This window comes from Malus domestica, chromosome 17 (genome assembly GCF_042453785.1).
Source record: "Malus domestica chromosome 17, GDT2T_hap1".
Lineage (NCBI taxonomy): Eukaryota > Viridiplantae > Streptophyta > Magnoliopsida > Rosales > Rosaceae > Malus > Malus domestica.
In genome coordinates this window covers 4,996,775-5,008,210 of record NC_091677.1, presented here as the reverse complement: position 1 = coordinate 5,008,210, position 11,436 = coordinate 4,996,775, and the positions used below count along the sequence as shown (strand labels likewise).

Sequence of the window (11,436 nt, the reverse complement as noted above, 5' to 3'; positions counted from 1 at the left end):
CAATCTCACCCTCTTCTACCTCTCAACCCACAGAAACCATAGCGCCTCATCCTTCCTCCCTTCCCTGACATCTTCACCCCTACAACCTATCTACCACAGCTTTCCTTTCAAATTCCAAATTTATAGCACATGGCTTCCAAGCATCGGACGGTCATCGCCACCGTCCTCATTATCCTCCCAACACCAAAAGTCTTCTTCTTCGAAGTGGTGGTTTTGTAATTGTACAAAGATTAAAGCGCGAAAGGCTATACTGGGAAAAGCCCCATCAATGGCGGCGGAGGGCTTCGATTTCTCGTAACGCCGACTGGTAGCCGCGGCCGTCACGGATATGGCGGGTCTCTGTGAAGTAGGTTTGTAGTATAGGGGATCTGGAAACATACAGCGAGATTCTTAATCAAGAGGCCGAGAGGGATGGTTGTGGGATGCTTTGGTGGTGGTCGGCGTTCGGTGGGAGAGATCCTGAGAGAGGCCACAGGGGAGCCACAGAGGCTTTTGGGTGCAGAAGATTTCAACCCATCCAACTCAAGGTAATTAATATTATATTAAATTACAGCAGTGGTCCTAGTATCGTATCGCAAGTTTTGTTTCGGTTCCCGAACGCTAATTATAATTTCTCATGTCTTTGAATTAAGTTTAATGTTTTGTTTCACTAAAAGTTCGTTTCATTATCTCTGTCAACTTTTCCATTAACTTAGTGTAAAACAGAAATTTCATTTAAAAATAATCAATAATTGGAAATAATACTATGTTTGTCAAAAATCTTGACTTATCGGTACTGGCCCGCGTCGTTATCAGAGGAAGAAAAATGTTAAATAAAAGATAAGAAAATTATTTAGATTAATTTCCAGGAAGTTTCTTCAAACCTTTTTATTTTTTTTTTAGTTTCTTCAAATTTAATTATGACAAAAGAGAAACAAGTATATTTCTCATGTTCACACACAGTTCATAACGAAAAACAGGACAAGAACCCAACCAGCTTACGTATTATAACCAATTTTCGAGCTTCATCCTCCATCGCCATTAGTTCAACCCCTCACCCTCACCCTCATCCATTTCATCTCTCTCTCTCTCTCTCTCTCTATATATATATATATATATATCATGAAGAACGTTATTACAAGCAGCAAACACGTTTATACAACCTTAAAACAGTGTTCGCCTCGTCTTCACCTCTCACCACTGTTTCTACTCATGATCCCTACCTTGCTCGTGGCCCAAGACGACTTGCCGCCTGTATACACTCCAGTCGACTTTATCACTGTTGCATGCGGCTATACGGGCCCCCTAATGCAAGATAAGCAATATTGGACTGGAGATATGTACTCGATATACTCCCCCTTAGAAGACCACCAAGCTGCTAGCAAATCCACTGTTAGAGAAGCCCCTCCATCGTCCACCTCCTCCTTCATCAAAGTACCTTATACCTGGGCACGGCTTTCTCACTCTGAATTTACTTACAGATTTTCCTTCAAAACTGCCGGCCAAAAGTTCGTCCGGTTGTATTTCCGCTCGGTTTCTTATGGCCCTAACTTCGAACGCTCCAAAGCACTATTCTCTGTCAAAGCCGGTGGCTTTACCCTTCTCCACGACTTCAATGCTTCAGTCACAGATGCTAATGGGGTTGACACTTTGTACAGAGAGTTCTGTTTGAACGTTGAAGACACAAAGAGCCTGAACATCACATTTGCTCCAAGCATGGCAGCAAGTCCAGATGCGTATGCCTTTATCAACGGAATCGAAATTGTATCCATGCCGACCAATCTTTACTACACTCCTGCCCCAAGCTCCAATAGGCACAACAAGAAAGTATGCACCGAAGAAAACAAGTTTCGCATAGAGAACAACACTGCCCTAGAGATGCTCTACCGAATAAACATCGGTGGACCACAAATCTTATTCACTCAAGACACTGGCATGTACCGCCGCTGGGATGGTTTGGAAGTGGAGATAAATTACTTACAGCCGCTAAGAAGTGTAAGCAGTCACCTACAAGAATTCGGTAGTCAACCTGACTTTGCCGTAATACCAGCATATGCGGCGCCAGAACAAGTTTACCAAACAGGCCTGTCGATTAGCGCGGAATCGGCACCAACCTGGAACATTGGGTACAACCTCACCTGGGACTTCCCTGTAGATTCCAAGTTTTCTTACCTTATTAGATTGCATTTTTGTAGTTGGCAAGAACCCGGAGAAGAGTTTCAAATTTACATAGACAAGCAAACAGTTGAAGAAAGAGCAGACATCTTCTTCTGGACCTGTGATCGAGGCCATGGCCGTGGGATTCCTGTGTACAAAGATTACGTTGTGTCAATGGTTGGCCCTGAAAGCATGGGGAAGAAAACAAATCTTTCTATCGCACTGAAGGACAAGTACAACAAAGGAATATTATTGAATGGGCTCGAAATCTTCAAACTGAATGATTCAAATGGTAATCTCGGCGGACCGAACCATGTCCCAGCTCCATCCAAACCAGTGGAGTCGCAAAGCCCCCCAAATAATTCGTCAAAGAAGACGGTGTTTGAAATCGTTGCTGGTGAAGTTGCCGGCATACTTGTCCTGATCTTTATCCTCGGATTCTTGATTTTCCGACTACTATGGAAAGCCAAGTCCTCGGGCGCCAATTGCAGGACGACCAGGTCAACTATGGCCTGCAGGTCAACTTTACCATCTGATTTATGTCTGTATCTGTCTCTGAAAGAGATCAAATCCGCCACCAAAAACTTCAACGATATGTGTATTATCGGAGTTGGAGGATTTGGAAACGTATACAAAGGATGCATCAGTGATGGCGAGACCACAACCGTTGCAATCAAACGGTTGAAACCCGAATCATCACAAGGGGCACACGAGTTCAAGACAGAAATCGAGCTGCTCTCCCAACTCCGCCACCGCCATTTGGTGTCTCTGATTGGATATTGTACGGATGAAGATGAGATGATCTTAGTATACGATTACATGGCACGTGGGACCCTCGCCAGCCATCTCTACCACACTAACAACCCACCTCTTTCCTGGGCGCAACGACTTCTGATTTGTATTGGAACGGCTCGTGGTCTGCACTACCTTCACTGTGGAACCAAGAGCACTATCATCCACCGTGACGTGAAGAGCACCAACATCTTGTTGGATGAGAAATGGGTGGCAAAGGTTTCGGATTTCGGCTTGTCAAAAATGGGAATGACTACCGCATCTAAGACCCACATGAGTACGATGGTCAAAGGCAGTTTCGGGTATCTGGACCCGGAATATTTCCGACTTCAGCAGCTAACTGTGAAGTCAGATGTGTACTCATTCGGTGTTGTGTTGTTTGAGGTTTTGTGTGGGAGACCCGCTCTAATGCATACGGTGGAGACAAGGCAAATGAGCTTAGCTGAGTGGGCTAGGACTTGTCATGGAGACGGAACACTTGACCAAATCATTGATCCAAATTTGAAGGGTGAGATTGAAGTCAAGTGCTTGAATGTGTTCGTTGATATTGCTATGAGTTGCATACATGATAAAGGAATTGAACGGCCGTCAATGAACGACGTTGTGAATACCCTTGAGTTTGTGTTGCAGCTTCATCAGAGTTGCCTTGAAAGGAATAGTCACAAATGACAATCAGGTGGCCTTCTTCAATGACACTACCGCCTAAACTAGTAGTAGTGAGCAAAGTTCTTCGGAAAGGGAGCCCATCCAATGCATATCTGAGACATCTTTTGCGTCAAATCTCAAGCATTGTGCTGTCATAAATTGAATATCTTACGGTTGTATATGGGGGCATCATTGAGCTCACTATGGTTCATACTTAATAGAATCTTTGTTTATATTTTTGTATTGACACTATTTGTGGCGAGAGATTTTTCAGTGTGACCGTCATACGAAGTGGTACATCACGTGTCGTTATATAAATGATGGGATATGTGCGTTAAAAAGTTAATAACTTAAAAAATAAAATTTCTCACCACTTACATAAAAACATATGGTGTACTATCCGTGTTCCCGTCACAACTAAAAATTTCTCCATTGTGGCAATAAAATCACAATAAAATCAAAGTGCATCCAACACTTGTCCTCTAACAAGTGGCGTCACCATCTTAGTTTTAAGTTTCTATGCGAGTAACAAACTGTAAACAAACGCATCCCTCCCATCGAAATCCACAACAACTTGTCGTCAATTTTCAATGTGAGAGATTTGGTTAGATGAAGAATCATTCTCTTTTCATCATCTCGACATATGGGTAACGACGTTGATGAACTTCCATAAGTTCGTCTCAAGATCACCTATTGCAAGTCATAAAATTTGACTCCACGAGAATCCCACCATACAGTAAGATCTGATAATAACTGATGCAGATCTGATAGTAACTGATGCAAATTCGGAAGCACTCATGAAACTATGCTATCTTTCAAACTTAATTCCCCACACGGTGGCGCGGGGCTAAGGATAGCTAATAGTAGCGGCCAAATTTCCGACCACCCACAACCGCCCTTCTCAGGCCAACATCCAAAACCCACCATTCAATTTTCAAAGTAATCTTTTACCCTCACCATGTGCATATCTGTAAAAATAACTCAACGAAACACTCATAAAAAACTCCATCCCTCCAAACTCCTCTAAACCAAACATAAAAACCAAACACTCATAAAGATATTACTAAAAAAGATCAGTATAATACATCTTCTCAATTGGGTGTATTATTATTTATTTAATAAATATATTAAATAAATTTTATAGGAGTAATTGACGAGATCAAATCTTTTGTACTCAAAATGAAAAGAATACTTAGCTACTCAAAGATGAGTAGGAACCCCTATTCAAAACTTTCAGTGTTTTAATCATAGAGCTTTGTGCTTATGATAAGAACCATTCATATCATGAATTACACTGTAAAGATCTTCTCTGAAAAAAAAAAATTAAAACTAAGATCGTCGGTTTAGTCAATCTATTGTAGCAAATATATAAACAATTCGGAATACTTTTACCAATACAGTTCATTTGTTTTTAAACAGTTTGATGAGGTGACCTTAGTAACAGTTTGATGAGGTGACCTTAGTTTTAATTGATTTTCGGCAAAGTCGATCTTTATAGGGTGATTTATAATATGAACGGTTTTTATTATAAACACGAGTTCTATAAATTGATAACAAATAATTTTGAGAAATTTTGAGTAGAAGTTTATGTTCATCTTTGAATAGTCAAATATTGTTCCAAAATGAATGTGGCCTCTTTATAGCCCCAATTATTATTTGACACATATTAAATTTATGATAACAAAATTTAAAAATGTTAAATTTATAAATACTAGCATATGGGAACACACAAAGTGTGAATTTTTTTTTTATTTTTGTTTTTGAAATAGAAGGAGAGAGGAAGAGAGTGATAGAGAATGCCAGGGTAGGAAATTTTATTTTTTTATATTTTTTTATTTTTTATAATTAAAGATATATTAGGATTACGTGTAAGTGACGTTTTGAAAGAAAAAAAAAGCAAAATTTGATTATAATTAATGATTGGAGCCACGTACAAGCCACATTTATTTTGAGTACTCACGTAATTGACCGGTGTCTTGCAAGAAGGCAAGTCAATGAGTTCAAATATCCCGCAAGTCCACACTGCCGACTCAAAAGCGATCGAATATAATTATTACAACCATCATATTTGTCAAAAATCTTGACGTATATCAATAGGAAATTTGACACGTAATATCAGAAAAAAAAATGAAGATAAAATATTTATATTTTTAAACTCAAAATCTCATGTTCACACAGGTTGTTCACACAGTTTCATTTCATACAAAGAAAAACAAGAACCTCAGCAGCTTCAATATTCTAAGCAATTTTTGAGCTTCATCCTCTCTCTCTCTCTCTCTCTCTCTCTCTCTCTCTCTCTCATGAAGAACATCCCTTACTTGTCATCCATGTTTCTACACATGATCCTCACGGTACTTGTGGCCACGGTACTTGTGGCCGGAGACGACTCGCCGCCTGCCTACCCTCCTGGCGATGTGATCACCATTGCATGTGGGTCTATGATCGCCATTGCATGTGGGCATACCGGCCCCCAAATTCTTGACGATCGATCTTGGACTGGAGATAGGCACTCAATATATTCAGAAGAACGTCAAGCTGGTAACACATCCATCACCAGAGAAGCCCCTTTGTCGTCCTCCTCCTCCGCCAGTCAAGTTCCTTACACCAGGGCACGTCTTTCTCGCTTTGAATTTACTTACAGATTTTCCTTTAATACCACAGGCCAAAAGTTCATCCGCTTGTATTTCTATCCAGCTTCGTATCCCGACTTCAACCGCTCCCAAGCGCTCTTTTCTGTCAAAGCTGGTGGCTTTACCCTTCTCCACAATTTCAATGCTTCGGCCATCGCAGATGTGTATGGGGAAGAGACGTTGTACAGAGAGTTCTGTTTGAACATTGACGATCAAGAGCAAAGCTTGAACATCACATTTACTCCAACCAGAGCGGCAAGCCCAGATGCATACGCATTTATCAACGGAATTGAGATTGTAGACATGCCAAGCAATCTCTACTACACCGAATCCCAGAGCCCCAGTGGGGTTTCTTATGTTGGTACTCGAGGAAAGAAGTTTCTTCGAATAGAAAACAACACTGCTCTAGAGATGGTCTACCGCTTGAACATCGGTGGAGACCCAATTTCGGACACTGGATTGTTCTTCAGATTGTACCGCAACTGGGATGGTGTGGCAGAGGAGGAAAATTATTTAGATGCATTAAGTTTACGTTTAAGCGGTCGACTACAAAGCCCTTCTGTTAGTCTCCACTTTTCCATAATACCAGAGTACACTGCACCATTGGAAGTTTACCAAACAGGCCGGTCAGGGAGCAGACCGGAAGCAAGTGCACGGCCGTACAACCTCACCTGGGAATTCCCTGTAGATTCCAAGTTTTCTTACCTGGTTAGGATGCATTTTTGTGAGTTCCAATCTGACAGAGGCAACCGGAACGGATCTGGAGACTTTCAAATTTACATAGCCAACCAAACAGCTGAAGAAAGAGTCAACATCTTCTTATGGAGTGGTGGATATGGGATTCCAGTGTACAGAGACTACGTTGTGTCAATGGTTGGCCCTGAAAGCATGCATGGCAAAACAAATCTTTCTATCGCACTATATGACTTACACAGTTATGCAACCTTAAATGGGCTTGAAGTCTTCAAACTGAATGACTCAAATGGCAATCTCGGCGGACTGAACCCCTCCCCACCTCCATCAGAACCAGTGGAGCCACAAAGCCCCTCAACTGCTCGTGTGCTAGGCATCGCTGCTGGTCTAGTTTCCGGCATACTTGTCACGATCTCTGTCCTCGGATTCTTCATTTTCATGCAACGACGGAAGGCCAAGTCCTCGAGCGCCAATAACGGGACGACCAAATTAACAAAGATCCAGGGGCCCCCTGTACCGCTTTATTTGTGTCCATACTTTTCACTTGCAGATATAAAAGAAGCCACTGAAAACTTCAATGTCACGTTCATTATAGGAGTGGGAGGCTTTGGAACCGTGTACAGAGGATGCATCGGTGACGGTGTGGCGACCTCCGATGTCGCCATCAAACGCCTGAAACCTAACTCATCACAGGGAGGGAGTCCACGAGTTCAAGACAGAAATCGAGCTGCTCTCCCAACTCCGCCACCGCCATCTGGTGTCTCTGATCGGATATTGTACGGATGAATACGAGATGATCTTGGTATACGATTACATGCCACGTGGGACCCTCGCCAGCCATCTCTACCACACTAACAAGCCACCTCTTTCCTGGGAGCAGCGGCTTCTGATCTGTATTGGCACGGCTCGTGGGTTGCAGTACCTTCACAGTGAGGCCAAGAGCACCATCATCCACCGTGACGTAAAGAGCACCAACATCTTGTTGGATGAGAAATGGGTGGCCAAGGTTTCGGATTTTGGATTGTCGAAAATGGGCATGACAACCATGTCCAAGACCCACATCAGCACGGCTGTGAAAGGCAGTTTCGGTTATTTGGACCCTGAATACTACAGACGACGGCAGCTGACTGAGAAGTCCGATGTGTACTCATTCGGTGTTGTGTTGTGGGAGGTATTGTGTGGGAGGCCCTCTCTGATGCATACGGTGGAGACGAGGCGAAAGAACTTAGCTGAGTGGGCAAAGAGTTGTCATGGAGATGGGACGCTTGATCAAATCATTGACCGCAATTTGAAGGGTAAGATTGAACCCGAGTGCTTAAATAAGTTCATTGAGATTGCTATGAGTTGCATTCATGATAAAGGAATCGAACGACCCTCGATGAATGAGGTTGTGAGGGGGCTTGAGCTTGCATTGCAGCTTCATCGAAAAAGCATTGGAAGTAATGCTGACAATGAGGTTACCTTCTTAAATGACGGTGGCGTTAGTACCGAGCAAGGTTTTGCTAGCAATGAATCCGTCCAATGTATATCCGCGACAATCTTCTCTGAGATTAACGATCCGATTGGAAGATGACGCAAGCAACATCTTCAATGAAATGGGAGCAGTGCAGCCAGAAAGCAATAGAATTTGAATTGGATATTAGTAAATATGTTGCGTCAAATTTCATATCAGTTGTAGTTGAATCCAAATGAACACCAACTAATTCAAGAGAAAATAATGTTCCAATTGCATTCTTAATCACTGTACTCATTACTAAATAGTCCGCATCCGATATGATTAGTTCGGACTTTGTACAAAAATTCCTAGTTAAGTAAAATTTTCACCAAGCAGCATGTGAAAAATGAAGAAGCTGCAGACATGTAAATGTGAAGAAGATGAAGCAAAATATCTAAAGGGGCCACCTGCCTGCTCAAACAACTCAAGTCTATCTCTTCATCAAGAACAAAAGTAGTCAAGTCTTCGATCGGTATAATCCTCCAACCTCTGAATTGACGGGGTGCCTTACGAGAAGCACTATATATCGTATTTTATTTTTCCACTTATTATATGTTGTATTTGATTCACTAAGTTTCGACGTGAAACTTGACGTCCTTTAAACACATCCCATTACATAAGGACGCCAACACTTATAAAAGGAGAACTCGCTCAATTTGTTATCTTATATTGAAGTCAGTGTTCACAATATCTACATTTTAAAATATTTACGAAATTGTTGATATTTCCATCGAAATATTTGAAAAATCCAGGATCAATATGGAAAGGGGTGAAATGTAAAATTCACCCTGTATCAACTAGATATAGGAAAAAATCAATGAATAACGACAATATTTACTAATTCACTACCTATTGCAGATTTAGAGCTTTTGAATTTATTTTTTATTTTTTATTTTTGAGAATTTGTTTTCTAATTTTGATGAATGAGTTGATTTACCCACCCATTGCAAATTTCCATTGAAGACTACCGATATTGATATATTCATCGATATTTCCTAAAATTGCATATTCATATTTTCATTTATATCGTTATTTTAAACACTGGTTAAAGTACACGCATAAAGATTTGAGGAAATGACTTATGCACACCTTTTTTTCTTTCTTACACAATTATTTTTTTTCTAATCATTCATTTAAACAAATAAAAAAATCAATGGCAATAAGTCAGAGAAAGTGTGCAAAAATAAAAAAGAATGTACAAAAATCATTTTTCGAATCCCAATTGAATTGCATGCATGTCAATGACTTAATCAGTGGTTATCCGAGAAAAGTCTGATAAACTTAATTCTCGAGAACTTGCAATGAGAGACACACACACACAACCACACATGACATATCTACTCATAAAAAAGAGCTAAGTGTATTCATGCATACAACCAAATCAACAAATAAACACCTTCATAAAATTTACCATGACGAAACCAATTTTCTTCATCTTGTTGGATTTGTTGCCAAATTCTATTGGGCCTTTAGTTGATCTCACCTGCCCACCAATGGGCCTTTTATCTAGCCCTTTTGAAAAGCCACGGGGTGGCTAGGGTTCTTTAATAAGGCAGGCAGCTGCTGCCCTTTGGTTTAAGCAGCAGCAAAGAAGATTAAAAAGAGTGCCGCAGCCCCATTTTGAAAGCAAAGTGCTCATTTCTTTGGTTAGCAATCACTCTATCAAAGTTGTAGTTGATGTATTAGGTTTGAGCTTTGTATAGAGAGGAAATTATTCTCTATATTTCTTCTCTATTTGTTTATGTGGTGTGTGAGAGCTATTGGGTGTGTTGAGTTTTGGATTGTGAGATTGTCAACACTTTGTAAACACTCCTATTTGATTGATAGTGGATTACTGGTGGGCTCCTATTGTTCTGAGGACATACTCCAGTTACACTAACTGTCAAGAAACCTCGTTAAATCTTAGCGTTTTTTCTTTTTTTGTTCTTGCATTTCATTTGATATATTCCTTATAGGTTAGCTTGAGTTGGTTTTCAATTGGTTTGGTGTTATCCTAGCACAACAATTGGTATCAGAGCACTAGTTGCTCTTGGGTACCGTCTAGTAGCTAAAGATGACAGGCGGGCAAGATGAGAATAGTTTTGGAAGCAGCTCAGGATTTGCAAAAACTACGGTGCAAAATGCAAAGTTTGAAGTCGAACAACTTCGAGATGTGGCAATGTGAGGTCAAGGATGTGTTGGCTCAACAAAATCTACTTGCAGCTTTGGGAGATAAGCTGGAAACTATGTCGAAATTAGATTGGGAGAAATTGAATTTGTGGGCTTGCTCCACAATTTGGTTGTGCCTTACAAAAACTCAGAAGTATTTTGTGATGCGGGAGACGTTGGCAAAGTCGTTGTGGCAAAAATTAGAAGACAAGTATATAGCGAAGAGTTCTGAGAACTGACTATACTTGAAGAAAAAACTCTACCTCTTCCAATATAAAGAAGGTACAAAAACGATTAGACACATTGATGCTTTTAATAAGTTGATTGTCGATTTGATGAATTTAGATAAGGATATTAAGGATGAAGATAAGGCCTTAATATTGTTGAATTCTTTGTCGGATTTTTATGAGCATTTTGTTACTACTACTGTACATGGTAAAGAAACTGTGAAATTTGAAGATATGTCCAATGCCTTGATGAATTATGAAATGAGGCATAGAGATAAAAATCATGATAGTATCTTTGAGGCTTTATTTGGTAAAGGTAGATCGTTGGAGAGGAAATTTTTCTCTAGTAAGAAAAATCAGAGTCTCGACCTAGAGGAAATTCTAAAAGTAGAAAAAGTATGGAAATGGATGAATGTGCTTTTTGTCATACTAAGGGGCACTGGAAGAAAGATTGCCCTAGGTTGAAGACCAAAGATAAAGGCAAAGTGAGTTCTGAAGCTAATGTTACTAAGCTTGAGAATGATTTTTCTGATTTTGCTTTAACCGCTTCATCATCTTTTGATTGTTCTACCAAGTGGGTGTTGGATAAGGGTTATTCATCATTTGACTCCTCACAAGGATTGGTTTTTAAGCTTTAAAGAGTTTGACGGTGGTGTCGTTTTTATGGGAT

The 11,436-nt window shown here is 40.5% G+C and overlaps 1 pseudogene; it reads left to right on the top strand.

The window, feature by feature from the left end:
• The first annotated feature begins 927 nt into the window (after window positions 1–927).
• LOC103409759 (uncharacterized) lies at window positions 928–8,634 on the top strand (annotated as a pseudogene).
• Window positions 8,635–11,436: the final 2,802 nt, after the last annotated feature.